Source organism: Amblyomma americanum, chromosome 1 (assembly GCF_052857255.1).
Source record: "Amblyomma americanum isolate KBUSLIRL-KWMA chromosome 1, ASM5285725v1, whole genome shotgun sequence".
NCBI lineage: Eukaryota > Metazoa > Arthropoda > Arachnida > Ixodida > Ixodidae > Amblyomma > Amblyomma americanum.
The window spans coordinates 308,763,030-308,780,348 of record NC_135497.1 but is presented as its reverse complement, the minus strand read 5'-3'; the positions used below and the strand labels follow the sequence as shown (position 1 = coordinate 308,780,348).

Here is a 17,319-nt window from a genome sequence, read left to right as displayed (position 1 = left end):
CGGAGGGCAGCTGACTTTCCCACTGTCTCTTTAGATTTGATTTTACTGTTGCATTTCTTTCTCTGCTGCTGCATGGGCTTCTGGTGTGTTGAGGCAGGCGGTTTGGTGATGGATGCATGGCTCTTGCGGAGGGTGGAGTAGGGAGGTCTTTGGAACTTCTCGAGGCTTCACATAGAGAAAATTTCTTCTCATGACACAGATAACACTGCCCTTAGTACTATTGTAGCAATTTTTTTTTTACTTGCCAATGCCAGCTTCCTGGAAACGTCAATAAATGGCTACAGCGACATGGCGTGTGTTCTTTCCACAGGCTCTTTGATAAATCAGAGCATAGCGACGGATTCATCGCGCGATTCAGTATCTTGCATCACCCAACGGTCACCCAAGATGCAATGAACGTGTTAAAGCATCACTTTGGGTGTTTTCTCAAATTCTCTTGCCAATATAATAGCACATAGAATTTATTTATTTCAATACCTCCTTCAAGGCCCTTGCGGGCATTAGATAAGGAGTGGAGTGCATAAAAAGTATATATATATATATATATATATATATATATATATATATATATATATATATATATATATATAATCATAACACAGGAACTGTAGCAATTTAGTGGTAATACAGGAATTGCGGTAAAACTGCGGCTATTTCATTTTAAGTTTATTTTATAGGTTGCAGTGACAATTTATAATGTTTCTTGTGGTGCAGAATGAACTCCTTTTCTTTTTAGCGAAGATCCATCGCCGTCGGCGCTTTTTTTTCCAACACCTCCAGCAGCCTTGGGAAAGTGTGCAGCCGTCTTTGGAGTCAGTGCAGGGTTCTTGGCGATTTGTAGAGAAGTCTTGGGAATCTGGAACGACTCCAAAAACAAGCTCTGCTAGTTGCACTCTTTTTGGTTTCATCCAAAAAAGCTAAAAAGTGCAGCCTTTTCAATGTATGGCATTAGTGGGCTGCTGATGTGCCTTCCAAAGGAGAATGCCGAAGCATATTGCAATGAAATTGAGCAGCAGGAGGGATACCCAGCGTGGATCTTTGGGGATGTGGTTGAAGGAGAGCGGGTAGCAAGACTGACGGACTCTCCACGCATGCTCGAAGTGCCTTCAGCCGACAAGGAGTCCGAGCTGTGGTAACAACGGCTTGGGACTAGGGGACCGGGAAAGAATTGGTTGTGAGGAAGGCTTCCGGCCTTGGAAAGAGTTTTTAAAGAGTGAGGTATGAAGCTTTTACTCATGGGCTACCTTATGTCTGTCATATGCAACTACGAATGCCCATACACTTATGGCGACAGCTTTGCTCTTATGCTCCATGCCAATGAAATGAACGTGAGCTAAATGGGCTCCGAACTAACATTTGTTGTTGTGTTTGCGATAATTTATGCGCTTTATGAGCACACCGAAGTTTTTGTCAGTCAAAAATCATAGTCTTCTACAAACGTTCGGTATGTAAAATATTTGCCCCTTATTTCATATAGTGGTGTTGATGGTTTGTTCAGTTAAGAGTCTGGCTGTTCCCTGAAGAGGCCGTTATGAATCTGCGCTGAACAAAGATAACGGCGGTGTGGAGGATGGTTTGTCCCACGTTGGAATCTCCCACAGTCTGTCATTGCTTAAGCCTGTTCAGTCATTCGCCCTGCATTGGGAATAAAAATATTTTGCAAAAGTTCCAGCTCTTGTCTGTGCTGAATAAGTGGATGGGCACACTCAAGCTTTTTTTCATGAGTATCATCGTAAAGAGCAGAGGTAACTTAGCACCTTTAGGGCAAGTTGCCACATTCGCCTCTGTTATGTTGTAAAACGACTCAAAGTTGCACTGAAGAGGAATCTGAACACATTTTTTACCGCGCGAACTCTACCTACACGTTCCGGGCATTCTTAGAAACTTCGATTTGTTGTCCTGTGCTGCCCATAACTCTAATTAAATCGGATTAAACGTACCGGCTCCCGCCTTTTTTTTTTAACTCAACGCGGTAGGGAGGAGGGATCAATCAACGCGTCAGCGAGTCCGGCGGCGGCTTGCCTCTCTGCCATCGGCGGAGTGCCAAAGACAATGTCAACAGATTTTCAAGAGGCAAACGTCGGGACTTCATTCCGTCCAGAACCATATTTCCAATCTTATGACCCATTGCTTCTCCTTGGATTGCCCCGAGGCAAAGAAGGCGCCTTAGAACTCTACTGGTCTCTTTAGCGAAGTATGTCACAAAAATAGGGCAAAAATGCGTATCCCTATTGTTACTTGCGTCCACAGCAATCAAAAATACCTGCTTTTTTTAGGGCATCCAGCAAAGAAATCTCTGCGTTCGCGGCCATTTCACGAACAATTGCAGTCGTCTTCGTTCGACCACAGGCATAGCGTTTGGCTTCTTCGAAACTGGGGAACATTTTCCGGTAAAGTCCATCGTGATCACTGACACTTAGCGGCATGTTGTGTTCAACTAAAACGCCGTAAAATGGCATTCTGCACGAATCACGCCGAGGTCGCTGTCACTGAGTACAAAACTTGTCAGGCTTGGCTGACTGTCCGCGGCTCACACGTATCCTTGGTGCATTTTCGAAGCTATGAGGACCTTGATGTCAAACTTGCCACCATGTGAAATGCTAAGATCACAGGCACACATGGTCAAAAACCCGAACTTCTCTCCTTTATTAGACGGCACAAAGCTTAGGAATTCTGAAGTGTACGACTTCAAAAATACTTGGAAGTACTGCCGCGGCTTTGAGCCCGCCATTGCACCGCGAAACCACTACTGCTAAAACACCAGAGTCGCGCTGCGTCGGATTCGGCCGCAGGTCACACAAAAACAGAGGCCAACACCCAAGTCGTGCAAACATGTGAACACGAAAGAAGTTACGTTTGCAGCTGCTTATGATGATATCACGAAAATAAATCGCCCTCTCGTGGCGGCGAAGGGTGCCATGATAGTGTTAATAGCTGTACGCACCTTTTTTTAAATAATATTTTCCATAAAATTTCATGCAAGATTTTTAAAGTCGTAAGACTGGTCAAAATTCGTACATTTTACGGAAAATTGGGAAGAGTTGGCAGGCATGCAGTTTGTGTCACTGAATATAAGGCTACAGAGTGGACAGTAGCGCGGGCGAGTGTGCTTGTGCCAGGCCGTCCACCTTTAAACCATGCATTCACCATCCGCCGTCTTCCTGTCTTCATCGGCTTGCCGTCATGTAACAATATTGTGCAGAAATGAAGTTTGAAGTATACAGCAAAGTCCCGTTGATACGTTCTCGGTTGATAAGATTTTCCGGTTCGTCGGCTCAAAATCGCGGACTTTAAAATGTCCCCAAGAGTTACGCTCTATATTTCCCGGTTTATAGGTTTCCGGATAACATGATTTCCCGGATACTACCTTTAAAATTTGAACAAATTGTGGTCATATAACACATTTATTGACCAACCGCTCATGTGCAACCATACAAGTGGGCTGAACTTGAAAGCACGCAACATGAAAAGCTGGAAAGTGGCAGCGGTGACCCGCCATAATGGCTTCTCTGTAGTGGTTAGATGCAAGGGTGCGATGCATTCCCCTACCACCTAGGGTCACTGGATAAGGTAATTATCAAGTGATTCTAACACCACCACCGCCGCCATCCACAACAAAAACTGCAAGCTAGCATTCAGGAGAGCCGTTTTTTCGGGGACACGATATGAACAGGAAACATTCAGAGGTTTCTTCATGGTGCATAACGGCAAGTGGGTAAAGAATTCATCAACTGCAACATGCTTACGAACGGGCCTAGTGCAGAAACGCTGCATCAGACGCCGTGGTGGCTTTTCTTCAGTACTTACCTGCCGAAGGGCGAAGCACTTTAAAACCACGAGGCAGCGATTTTGGTCACTTTTGTCAATGTGATCGATAGACTGGATGAGTTATGAAATCACTTCACGCGCTTAAGAATGTGCAGACAAGGATTGAATTCTGCCAGCACTAGAAAAGGATCTGTTTAGATCTTGTGCCAAGGAATGCTAATCATTTATATGAAGCAAACCTGTCGATGTCTTTGTACCTCTCAAACAGCTACTTTTCTCAAAATTAGGCGGATTGGATCACACGTTTCCATGAATAATACATTTTCTGCAATTTTGTAAAAAAACGCATCAACGAGGTTTTACTATTTAGTACAACAAACATTTTCTAAGCTTAACGTTCACCTGTACGTTCAGTTCATGAAAGATCTCAGGAGCAAATGACCCTCCCCCGACAGCCATTGTCACACTGCTCCCACTTTGCAGCCCCTGCAATAAAATTTCCATTCACAACGCAAAAGCAGTTGAAATGTTTTTGTTTTCGCAAATTAAAAGCACTCTAAAAACAAATTGCACCTGTTCTGTAAAAAAATGTAAAGATTTTAGTAAGAGAAGTTTGGCAGGCTAGTTGGTTAGAGACAAGGAATGAAACATTGAAAGACACACACGGGTGCTGACTATCAACTGAATTCTTATTCCGCAGTACAGAGAATATATAGCGTAGGAAAAAAGAGGACAGTATGTTGATAAGAGAGGTGCTCAGTCACCGGAACTCAGAGAATAGTCACATCTGAGTAAAACATGTATTTGTGAAAGATGCGGTGGTGAAATGTGATAAATAATGAAGGGAGTGTAGAGCAGAGGGCCCTCGCACGAACAACGTTTAAACACTAATGGAAGGTGAAGTAAGAAGTGTTCAAAAGCGGCTAAAATCTATAAAAATGGAAACCTGCAAGGCCCTCTACACCTCGCAGCTTTTCGTTTTTATAGGTGTTAGCCTCTATTTAACACCCGTTCCTTCACTTTCTATTAGTTTTAATCTCTTATTTGCACTGGGGGGCACTACCCCCCCTTCATTGCCTTTCAGCTCCACTTCTTTCACAAACCGCCACATTTGCCCTTGGCTTCATCATCTCTGTACTTCGAACTAAAAATCCAAATACTCAGCACCCGTGTGTCTTTCAATGTTTCTTTCCTTGTGCCTTGTCCCTTGCAGTGTTTCCTTACCAGCCGGAAACATAAAAATAGGCTACTTTCACTTAAAATAACCTACAAATAAAGTACATATGTACTAAGGATTCACCAAAACAGAAAATTATGAAAACACAAAATTATTACAGATTCATCTGGCTATATACAAGGTGTGATCCAAGCTAGATGGATTCCCGCATCTCATTGATGATAGCTCGCAGCGCAAGAACTTCATCGAAAACATCCTGCAACATGGTCTGGATTTCCCCCTGCAAAAAGCATGAACAACAGAAAGATAACATGATTACTGAAGGTACTGCGCAGTATCAAACTCTTTCAAAGGGCAATATTTCAGCATTAATGCACACATGACAACTGAATTAGAGCTCCTCATATGATTGTTTAGAGCAAGACCAGTGCATACGGCCTAAACAAGAGGCACCATTTTCCAGAAGAGCAAGGCCATTAGCTCAAGCAGTGCTGCTGCCACGGTTTGATGTAACTGCATTAACATATATGTGCGAATACCCCTGTAGCCAGAGGTGGGCATTCTCATGAGGGCGAGCCATTATGATGGCGTCCTCACACTAACCTCATGAGGATCTGACTTGCTGAGGTGAGGGAAGTTCGGCGCACGGAAATTCGTGAGGGTGAGGAAGACAAGACGAAGTGAGGGCGATTGAGGGAAGACATGATGAGGTGAGGGCGAAGGAGGGCATGATGCATGGACTGAGGACGAGGGTGGGGCCCCAAACAGTACTCCCGGCTAACATTTCCTGCATCTGCAGGCCGTTATGGATTCCCGTTTAGAGCGCTAGTTTTTAAGGCCAAGGTTCCTTTCAGGAGGTACACGAGGCGAACACGAAAGGCGGGGAGCCGCACACCTTTTCCTCGTAGTGCTCGTGTTGTAAATAAAAAAAAACAAAGGAAGCACGCACGAACAGCCACAGCTAGGTTTTGAAGGTCAAGGTGAAACGGCGAAGAAGCGGGAACAATAGTCATAAAATAGTCGGCACACTTGGTGAATGAAGGCTTAAGAGGGGATGCGGGGCTAAAATTTTGATTTTTGGAAAAAATATGCGGTTTTTAAGTTTGTGTTGTTTTAGAGTGTTTAATGAAAATTATTCTCACGAATTTTCGTTGTTATCTCAGTAGAAGAAAAGAAGAAAATTATTCTTCATGAGGCGGTGGCAGGCTGTTGAAGGTGTCTATGAATGCTCTTCTCAAGACGCGGCCGCAGTGCGGGCAAAAAAACAAACGAGAAGTTAATGCCCATGTTAAAAAGTTTCTTTTCGTGCTCTTTAGTCACGGATGACCTTCCATCTAGAATGATTAAGGCTGCTAACGAAAAACTAAAAAAAGAAAGGCATATGGCATATTTCTGGCCGCAGAAACTGCAGAGTGGCTGGAAAACCGAAATAGGACCTCAGATTGCCGGAAATATACCACGCAACCACCCAGCGTTGTTTTTGCGCCATTCCAAATCGCCCCCGCTCTAGTCGTGTTCGACGCTTGCAATCTCTTACCCTTTCTTCCTTCTGTGAGTTTAATGCGAACAGCAGGTGGCCGGTGGTGTGAGCGGATGATGCTCGCACCGAAGGCTTCATCACGGAGAAACTTTGGGAAGCGAGAACGCATCACGAAACAGAAGCCTACACACTACTGGGCAACCACCAGCAAGTGAGCATATGCTTGTGCATTCGCCAGGCTTAAGCCTGCCAACGGCGACTGAAGCGAACCCTTTAACCTCCGCAGATGGTTCATCAGCTGAAGAACGCATTCGCATCACTAAGAACCATGGAAATTACAGCAGCTGTCGCTGTACTAGGATATAATGAGGATGCACATGGCATCAAGACGAGCGTTTGAAAAGCTGGAACTAGAAAATGAAGTCTAGACTATGAAGCACATCCAATGAGCAACCCGTCAGTATTTCACGAGCAGAAAACAAGGCTTGAAGCATTTCCCACAGAGCAGTGTCGTGTTGAAAAGGAGGGCCCGGCCTATGGAGGAGGGCACTTTAACATTTTTATATACTAAAAAAAATAGCACGGTCTTCAATCTTTCAACTCATTTTTCACAGTTTGCACTTTTTCGAAAAACAGAACTGTTAGGAAATCTATCATTTCCAAACTGCATCTCCAAAAGCTGCTTTGAAGTGGTTTCTTGACTGAAACTTTCTTGACTGACACGTGGTTCTTGGTTTCGTGACTGAAACGCGCGAGTGGCCTTATCCTGCACTATAAACCGTCTAGAAGAAATATAATCACAAACTATTAGTATATCTCACTTACGTTAATATGATAGTTTTCCGAAGTTGACACACCTGAGCCGCCATTTTTGTTTTGATGTCCCGCACTGTTACTCCGGCAGCCGCCTGTTGGGTGACCTGCAGTCATCCCGCAGCAAACGCATTCCGACAAATTCTCATGACTCTTGATAAAAACAAGTGTTCGCCATTTGCAAGTCAGCGGTGTGCGTTGTGGTCTTGTGGGAGTATCAGTGCCATTTCACCAAGGGGAGATTACAAGTTTCATGGCCGTGTCCAAGGTCAAGGCTGTTGATGATGAGCTGGAGCATGGCAACTGTGCTGCGGCAGGCATTTCGGCGTTGACTAAATCCGAATATACTATTGGAAAATCATCGTGAGAAGCTAACGGCTACTAACAAGACTCGCTGGCCTTTCCGCAGACCCAAAACGGGCAAGTCTGTCACGTTGAGGAGGCGCTCATTTAATACACGAGGGAACTACGCAAAGATGGTTGTGCAGTAATATTAGCAATGATACAAACAAAGGTAAACACAACTGCCAGGAAGCTGGGAATCGCCGCAAAAGACTTCCGCGCAGGCTACAATTGGACGACTCGCTTCATGCGTCGAAATAGACTTTCAAAGAAGCGGCGAACGTCACTGTGCCAGCGGCTCCCATCCGCATACGAAAACAAGGACATAGATTTTCATCGTTTCGTCACCAAGATCCGCGAAAAGAGCGGCTACCTCTTCTCACTAATATGGAACGCCGATCAAGCTCCGTTGACCTGCGACATGTCCTGAAACAACGGTCAATGTGAAGTGCGCTTGGAGTGTTCTCGTGAAGACATCTGGCGCAGAAAACCAGTGATGCACTGTCATGCTTGCTGTGATGGCCGTTGGGCAGACGCTGCCACCATATGCTGCCGTATAAACACGTGTAAGGGCTGCACCCAACCTTTGCATGACGCATGGGGGAATAGCCTTCGAAATGTACCCGCACGTGCACAGGAGCTTCCAGCTGCCACGCAAAAATTACGCGTGAGGCCTAGGCTCATCAACATCGTCAACTTTTTCCTCCGCCGCGAGCTCCCGCTATCCATATCGGCATTAGTATCGCCAGCTCCAGCTTTTCGCAGCCGTCAAAGGCACAGGGGTTGTGGTAGCGTGTTAGTTCACCGTAGTTGGATAGGTAGTTGTGGCTTTCGCATGCAGCCACCGAGCATAACTGTTTTATCACGATGGGCAAGCACTTTAATAGTTACACCGCAGGGAATTTGCTGTCGAACACAGCTAGCGTGTGGCGATCAGGATGTTCGACGTGGCCGAGAAGTGCATCCGACGATGGTGCAACCAAAATGATGCATTGAGGAACACAAGCTCCAAAAAACGCGGTTTCCGAGGCTAGCCGCGCAAGTTTTCCAAAATGGAAGGAAACACGGGATTTATAGCGCGGGAGGGACGAAAATAAGACGGCTTAGCGCTTGTCCCATCTCGTCTTCGTTCTTCCCACACTATGCTTCCATGTTGCAATGAATTACCAACCTCAAGGAAGAATAGCTGTTCTGCTATGTGACGCAAGCGTGGAACAACGACTAAACATCGACAACCGACATGCTGCTTGACTTCTTGTGGGATTAGCATGCACGAGAGCACCGCCCCAGCTCGGAGTCTCCGCGAGTGATGACTGAACGTAGAATGGATGCCGCTCATCCCCCGATATGTGTGTTTTTGCTATAAAAATTTTTTTAGAACATCACATGAATGTGCCGCGCCCCGAAAATTAGCCCTCGAATATGAAAAAACTACGGCCCTTACGCGCGTTTATATGGTATATTTAAATGGAAGACTGTTCTGAAGGGAAACGGTCTCCACAGAGCCCATATCCGCACTTATAAGAAAGGGTGGATGATTGCAGAACTGCTGGTCGACTGGATAACGACTGTTTGGGGACGAAGACCAGCAACGCTTTTGCTTTCCTCGCTTCTTGTTTTGGACAGCTTCAGAGGCCATCTTGTGGATAGCGTACGTGCTAAGCTTAAAGAGCTATGCACGAACATTGCAGTGATCCCGGGAGGTCTGAGTCGCTGCTACAGCCTCTCGACGTGTCGCTGAGCAAACTGTTCAAGGACAATATTCGAAGACTCTATAAGCAGAGTGGATGGCGGTGCGCCAACATGATTTGACGTCAATCAACAAAATGAGAAGACCGTCCGTGGAGGTGCTTTGCTCATGGATTGTCAAAGCATGGAGTGGCATCCCTGTCCAGGTAGTGGCCAAGAACTTTAAGAAAACCGGCATATCCGACATGCTGGATGGAACAGAAGATAACTTTCGATGGGACTGCGAAGATGCCCAGCGAGGACACTGCATTTCCGACAATGATTCATGCAGCAGTGACAGTGACGATTCAGACTCTGAATAGAGTACTTATTGAATGAGAAAAATAAAAGGGCAACGCGCAGCTCACGTGATGCCTATGTAATGTGTGCGATTATTATAGGTAAGCCTTACTCAACTTATTTTTCGTTAGGATCATGATAACTATTGTAAGAAGTCTGGACATCGCATAGAACTTTTAGTTTATTGTGTGCCAACCTGAATGCAACGGTAGCGCAGTCAACAGTGGCGCTATCTTATGTTAAAATGTGAAAATATTTCGCACATTTTTTGTATTTAGCCAAGGTTGTCCAAGTTGTGTCACGTAGATAGCCAGTTACATGGCCAGTTAAGTCGAGCCAGGGCCCAATTTCGTTTAGGTAACTTGACCAAGCAAATTTCTTGATAACGTTATGTTGAGTTCTTTCGGGCCCCTCTGCCTACAGCCGAAACAACTACATTTGACATGGCTACGTTGGAGTAAAAATCCAAGTCAACGCAATCCACAGTCGGGAGTGTCTTGTTAGGGTTAAGAACTACAGAATCGTTACATATACGAAAATTGGGCAAGTTTATCCCGCATTCGTTACGCTCTCCGAAGCGGGTGACGTGGGCGCCGCCTTCTTGACAACGCCATTTTTCCTAGCATTCGAAAAACAGCGTACGTAACGCAGACATACGTTAAACCTCGATTTGGAATAGCGTTTTGCGCATGCGCAGTACAGAGGACGCTATTTTTATAGCATTCGCTATGCCTTTGCGTATGTCTGCGTACGGTTTACTAAAGGTGTGTATTATGCGAGTAAATACGGTAATGCGAGCATATTATAGGCAACCTCAAAAAGCCTTTTCAGGGGCCCTTTAAAGGGGCCATGGCAGTCTAATTTCAAGCATACCCTGCTTATCGCCTTTAATTTCCAACAGGTTAAATTACAATTCCCCGAATTTTCAGTTGATTCTGTGCGGTAAGTATCTTTAAAACGAATTTTTTTCGTTTCTTCTGCGAACTGCTTGCTGGTCTGGCAACTTCTGATCGCTGACGTCACGAGCGCATACACGCCAGGCGTCGTCCGCTGCGAGCTGTTGAGGTGCTTGCATGCACACCGTAGACAGCGGTCGCTATAAAAGTTTTTTTTTTTATTTTAGCCTAGCGAAATAAAATTTATTTCCCGTGTTCTCTTTGGGAAGCATTCAACTTAGTACGCGCGCTGAGTGATCCTTGGGAAAGCGGAATTCCCGTGGCGCCCGTTTTCCGATTGTTGAGGAAACAGGAATCGATGGACCCCTGCTTTATTATTTACGCTTAGAAGCATGCTGTTCGTATGTTATGAGTGTGGTCTCTTTTGAGCAGTCAAGTGCTTCCGTATGTGAAAAGCGCCACGTGCCGTGCATGCCTTTGCCGATGTGCGCCGTGAAAGCCGCGGCATTTTGTTTAGCTACTTGTACGCTAATCATCGGCTCATTAATTAAACTCAAAATATGAAAAGGTGGCACTACGGTAACCCTGAGGCACGAAAGGAGCAGAGAGAAGTGCCGAGTGCGACTACTAACTCACTGCATGTACGCGTTAGTAAGTCGAACATACATTTCCTTCGAGAAATGTATCATCCTATTTGCAGGAACCAAGCCGCTTGCAAAACCGTACGCGACTCGAATGCTTTCACTGCCCACACCGATGTATAGTCGCCACCGTCTAAATGAGTGCTTCAAAATAATCGTACAGCATTTAGCATTTTGCTGTGCGTGCGCATTGTGCCCAAGGAGTGCGACGATTACGACAGCTGCAGCCCCGCGCTGAGGTAGTTTACATGGCTGTGCGCAAACAGTACTGCTCGTTTGCGTGGCATAAAACGCCAGGTGGGATATCGTTATCTTAAATGTTACGTCCTCTTGCTCACAAATTGCACTTTTACTCATTTGCACGCCATGATAACACTGCAATAAGCGTCAATGATGCTATATCGCCAGCTTGGGAAACGCTTCGTGTAGGATACTGGAGCTTCCCGCTGATTGTATCTGCTTTCTCTTACGTCACCAAAATTTAATTTTAGATCACTTTGGATAAGAGTACGTTCAGACATTACTTGAATTACTGAAAACAACCAGATTTGTTGTCCACAGTCGACGCCGACAGCTGCTGCCGGCTGCCTTCTGCACATGCTACGCAGACCGGGCGACATATATCGGCACTTCCCCCTTATTGTGCTCGCGTCCTGAGATGTATGCAGTCGTCGCTTTGAGGGCACTGTAGCCAAAACTACTCTCGACAGCCATTTGCAGGCGCTAAAACTTGCGAATTCGCTCTCCGAAGTCGCCGAAATCACACACACAAATCCTCCGTACTCCCTAGTCCTCGTCACGAAAGGGCCGGCGGTCCACTGTTGACCGAAATTCAAGAATATGGCATGTTCCTCTGATTAGTAGGAAAGCGTGAATATGTGAAATATAGCCGCTCGTTTCGATTTTTTTTATGCGGATATAGCACACAAGCGCAGTTGTTCCGGCCGTCGCCTAACCAGGCGTGAAGCTTTCGCTCGGCCGCACAAGCCCAGGCGACAGCGACGAGCGGTACCGTTGTGCGGCGTTTGCTGCCCGTGTCGCTTGCCTCACCGATCGGTTCTATGCGCAGGCACCGATTGAAAGCACATCTTCGCTGACCCAGGCACATCGCGTTTGTCGCCGGGGCTAGCATGAGGTCCACTAAGTTTTAGAATTCTTAAGTTGATACAATGTAATACCAACTTGTCCTCTACCACACTCTTCTGGTTCCCACTAAGCTGATTCTTACCTTTACTACGATACGCGCTTCTTGATCGTGCTGGCGTCGTCGTCGGTCTAGCGTGACAAACCAGTGCGTCAGTTAAGGCATTTGCATACCGACCAGCCCACCGATCTCGATCACCGTCGCATCGGCCTATAGTGTGACTGGACCCTACCTATACCGAAGAAAAACTGCGTTACTGTTATTGTAGCTTTTGCGGCACCAGTCAGTCATATATGGGGTACGACTGCTACTTCTATCGCCTGTGAAAGTAGAGGGGGGAATGAGACCTCGCTGCGCATATTGCAGCAACGAGAGCAGACGACGTTGCTCCGTGCATGTGCTAGTGACGTCACGAGAGCGTTCAATATGATGGTCGCTGCCAGACCAGGGCAGCCAAATTTCGGAAAATGAATCATAAGGTCTGGTATTAATTACTGAAGAACAAAACTGCAATATAAAGAACAACCATGTCATGGCCCCTTTAAGTCCACCTTCTTGTGAAAGTGTCAACAGAATTCTACTCATGCTATCAAGGTTATCTCCTCGTCTACTGCTTTGTCTCTCTTCATCATCTTCCGCAGCGATCTGGGCCCAGAGTCCGTTCAGATGTATATACCCCTGCTCTGGGCTCAACGTGGGCACATAGAAGTAACTGCTCGCAACCCCTGCAGCCCAAGCATGGACAGAAACAGACCCCTCCACATTCAATCTTGCAGGCACGGCCAGGGTTGAAGAGGCAGGGGGCACCCACCATGAACGTGCATTGCATGAGGCTCAGCTGAATGTGCACGTGTCGTAGATGGGCGTCCAGGTGGCGAATCCGTTCATTGATCATGTCCTCCAGCCGACGCACCAGGGCTTCCTGTACGGATCCACAAAATCAGTCACAGGGTGCACAGCACTTTCTCCGCACCAGCCACAGTTTTTCCCCGCAGTGCTGCACCACTCTTCCTAGATTGCTACCTCAGCAACAAGGAAACAGTCTATTCTTGAAGTTTCCTTGTTACACAAGTAAAAAGCTCATCACAAGACGAAATCTGTGCTAGAGTTTTCATGCCTGTGACATATATAAAAGCGTGAGGCATTAAAATGCTGTTTTTATTTACAGATAATGAGGTTGGTTAGCCGAGTAATACAGGAACACCGTAGAGCATGGTGCACTGTTGCAACTATTTTTTTCTTTCTCTGATAACCTACAATTGGACCTTTATTATAGCGAACATTGTTTTATGGTGTTTAATGTCCCAGAGCGACTCAGGCTATGAGAGATGCCATTGTCAACGGCTCCGCACAATCCTGACCACCTACGGTTGCTTAATGTGCACCGACATCAACAGTACACGGGCCTCTAGCATTCTCGCCTCCATTGAAACGCATCTGCAGCGGCCGGGATCGAACCTGCTTCATTCGAGTCAGCAGCCCAGCACGATAACCACTGAGCCACCAAGGCGGCCATTATAGCGATCGAGTGCTTTGCAAGCGTTTTTGGCCTCTACCGGCAGGTCAGGCTCAGCAGCTCTAGCCAGGCGTCCATCAGACAGGCTTCGATTCTTAGTGGCCTTCTCGGGAGTCATAGGTGCAGAGCTGCTCGAAGCGGATTCCACCATGACTGAGTGATGGCTCTGCGATGCTTCACTGCCGTTGACCACAAGAGGTGCCTCCAATGCCATGTCTGCCCGAGGGAGAAATGGGAGCACAGCAGCAAGCCCAAGAGAAAATGCAGCATGCCCTCCTCACTGAGGGAAGAACTTTATAAACAAACGAACAAAACCGGGCTATGGACAAGGACAGAATAAAAAAGGACACATAGGGCACTGTGTGTCCTTTTCTTTTCTGTCCTGTGACCCTGTATAAACACCTGTAAAGGCCGCACCCGTTTATGGGCAGCACCTTGTTTTCCAGGAAGAAATATTAAAAATGTCCATGTGAGGGCCGCACTCACCTTTCCGCAACCTACGTGGGAATAGCCTTCGAAATGCATGCGCTGTGGCCTCCGAAATCAACTCCGGCTGCGAGCAATGGTTCGCTTTATCGCGGAGGCGATGCATACGCACAGGAGCTTCCAGGTGCCGCCCACGGATAGCACCTGAGGCCGCGTCATCATCAACTTTTCCGCCGAAGCAAGCTCCCGCTATCCATATCGGCATCAGTATCACCAGCTCCAGCCTTTTGTGGCTGTCAAAGGAACGGAAGTTATGGCAGCGTGTTAGTTCACCATAGTTACGGCTTTCGCATGCCACCACCGAGCATAACTGTTTTAGCACGATGGGCAAACACTTATAACTAAACCGCAGGGAATTTGCTGTCGAACACGGCAAGCGTGCGGCATGCAGGAAATTCGACATGGCCGAGGAGTGCGCCCGACGATGCTGCAACCAAAAAAAATGCATTGAAAAACAGAAGCTGCAAAAAGCGCGCTTTCCGAGGCAAGCCTTGCAAGTTTCCCGAACTGGAAGAAGAGCTGCTCTGCTAAGTGATGGAAGCGCGGAACAACACCAGCGCGTTGACAGCAGACATGCTGATAGACTTCTAGTGGGATGAGCATGCACAAGAGCACAGCCCTAGCTCGGAGTCCTAAGACTCTGCGAGTGACGAGTCAATGTAGAATGAATGCCGTTCATCCCCCGATTGGTGCCTTTTCAAATTAAAGAAATTTTTCTTATGCACATTGCCTGTATAGGACACACCCCGCAAATTGGCGCTCAATTTCGAAAAAGAAAGTGAGGACATTACACATGTTTATATGGCAACAATGCAAAACTAACTCGCCCAATCTGCCGTTATTTATAAACGAGTACCACTCAACCATCACAGGCAAACTGACTACAGTAAACGCTCATTAATTCTAACTCTGTTAATTCGAACCAACGCCCGGGCCCCGGCACAGCCCTGTGTATTTCAATGGGGGAAAACTCCCGATAATTCGAACAAGGCGGCATTGCGTCGATTAATTCGTACTACAAGCCCCTCGCTGACACTAAGCCTTGTAGAAAGAAGTTGACCCATAGCAAGTACAACGCGCTGCAAATTTACTAGAGACCTAAAACAATGGGAAAAAAAGCCGAGCGCACGAAGTTGGTGGAGCCCGTGCTCTGGCACATGCTGAAGCAGGTTTTTGCTGCCACACTCGCTTGCATCACCAATGCTTCGACGCAATCCGTTCCAGGTTTCATTGTGCTGCGGTCGCTGGTCATGTGGTGTACACAACACAGTACGGCTATAGATAAGCGTCACGGGTGTAGGCAAAAATGCAGATGCCTACACTGTGCCAAGCAACTCTGCCTTCTAAACCAACTTGCGTATGCTAATATTTCAAACCGTGCGCGTCGCTTGTGGTTAGGAACATTATTGTTGATGCTCAGAGAGTAGTTGTGTACTTTGTCAACCTGTTCTACAGATGGAATTAGACGGTGGAGCTCTGCATCGGGTGCTCCTCCGCTCTTATTTAGAGACAAGGGACGGCGGGCGAAAGTGCGAGTTATGGGGAGAAACTAATCGTCCAAATTCTCATCCTCTGGGCCAATACAGCACATCCAATTGCTAGTGGAAGATATGGGACGACATGATGCACGACGCGAAGCAGCATTTTTTTAAATAACGAACATTGTGATGTGCTTCCTATTTTCGCCGAGCCGCTTCACACCGGAGGCCGCGGCAAATGCAATCAGAGAGTTGCACAAGTGAATGCACAGCCGTTTACCTCCACTTTCAAACAGAATTTACACACGCTCTGCTAAGCTATAAACAAAAAATTTTGCTTCTCATTTTAGAATTTACACTCATAGTTGCGCATTCCGCTTGATCAGAGTTGCTTTCGGTGCAGTATTTATTGTGTTTGCCAGGTTCGGATCGACCTACAGTGGAAAAATTCAAATAATTTGGGAAATAACATTTCACGAATTTACCGGGATCTTAGCTTCGTTGGACAAGTGTTGAAAAGACGCACTTGTTGAAGGTTATGAAAATGAAAACAGCAAAACTGCACGTCGTGCCTGCTACACCCCTGAGTCCGGTGCTGCTTCAAACGCTGTGAACGCTGCAGGCTACTGGCAGCAGCTTTTTGCCTTCTTTTGCGCATCAGAAAATAGCCCCTGCATCTGAAAATAGCCCCTTTCAGCATCTGAAAATAGCCCCTTGCGTTCAACTTACGGTTATAAGCACACGGAATATTGTGCCTAAACTTATGCTGAGAGCCCAATAGAATAAGAAAGAGTTGCAGACGTTACTTGATCCATGCGCTGTTTGCAATCCAACGGAGAAGCAACAATGTGGACTCAGAGACACGAACCAAATGATTAGATTCCAACGTAGAAACGCGATGGTAGCCGCAAAGGCGATCAGTCGCCGAACTTACACTGCTCCTTCGCCCTGCCCGTCGCTTTCGCGCCTATCTGACTGCAGTAACTTGTAGAAACGTATTCTGCTTCCTTTCTTGTGCATTACTGCTCAACGAACAGAGACACCATTTATCGGCACGCTGTGAATTTTGCCCAAAAACACGCAAGCGCGGCAAACCTAATGCGGCTGGCCGGCCCCGCCTTTTGCCTACACAACAAAAGTCACTGCTGACGCCAGTGCCTCCGCAGCTCCTTGATGTCACGTCCTGACGCTTGTCTATAGTGAATTGTAGTACGGCGTTTCGGGTGCCACCGTCGTGCTTTTTGTTGGTACCTCGAGCTTCGTGGACAGCAGTGCGGAGACATTGGAGCCCTTGAGTGATGCCGGTATAATTGAGGCTGCATGCTGTCAGCAGATGCCACAGGGCTCACGTGCGGTGAGCACAGCCGATAGTGATGAGTCCGACTGCGGCGACAAGTCACGCTTTCGCTGTGTGTAGCTTTTTTGTTTGCTTTGGTACTCTACTTGCGCCTCGCACCGCTGCTGCGACCAGAAATGTCGCAGGGCCTCATTGGGTGCTGCCACAGGGGAAGCACATGTGGCTTGTACACATCATAACAAGTGAATAAACA

At 46.8% G+C, this 17,319-nt stretch overlaps 1 long non-coding RNA gene across 1 annotated transcript; it reads right to left on the bottom strand.

Annotated features, from left to right (window-relative positions):
• Positions 1–5,104: 5,104 nt before the first annotated feature.
• LOC144098496 (uncharacterized) lies at positions 5,105–13,276 on the bottom strand. Its single transcript, XR_013307190.1, has 2 exons — positions 13,101–13,276; positions 5,105–5,225 (listed from the first exon to the last, which is right to left on the bottom strand). It is a non-coding gene; the product is annotated as an uncharacterized LOC144098496 (long non-coding RNA).
• Positions 13,277–17,319: the final 4,043 nt, after the last annotated feature.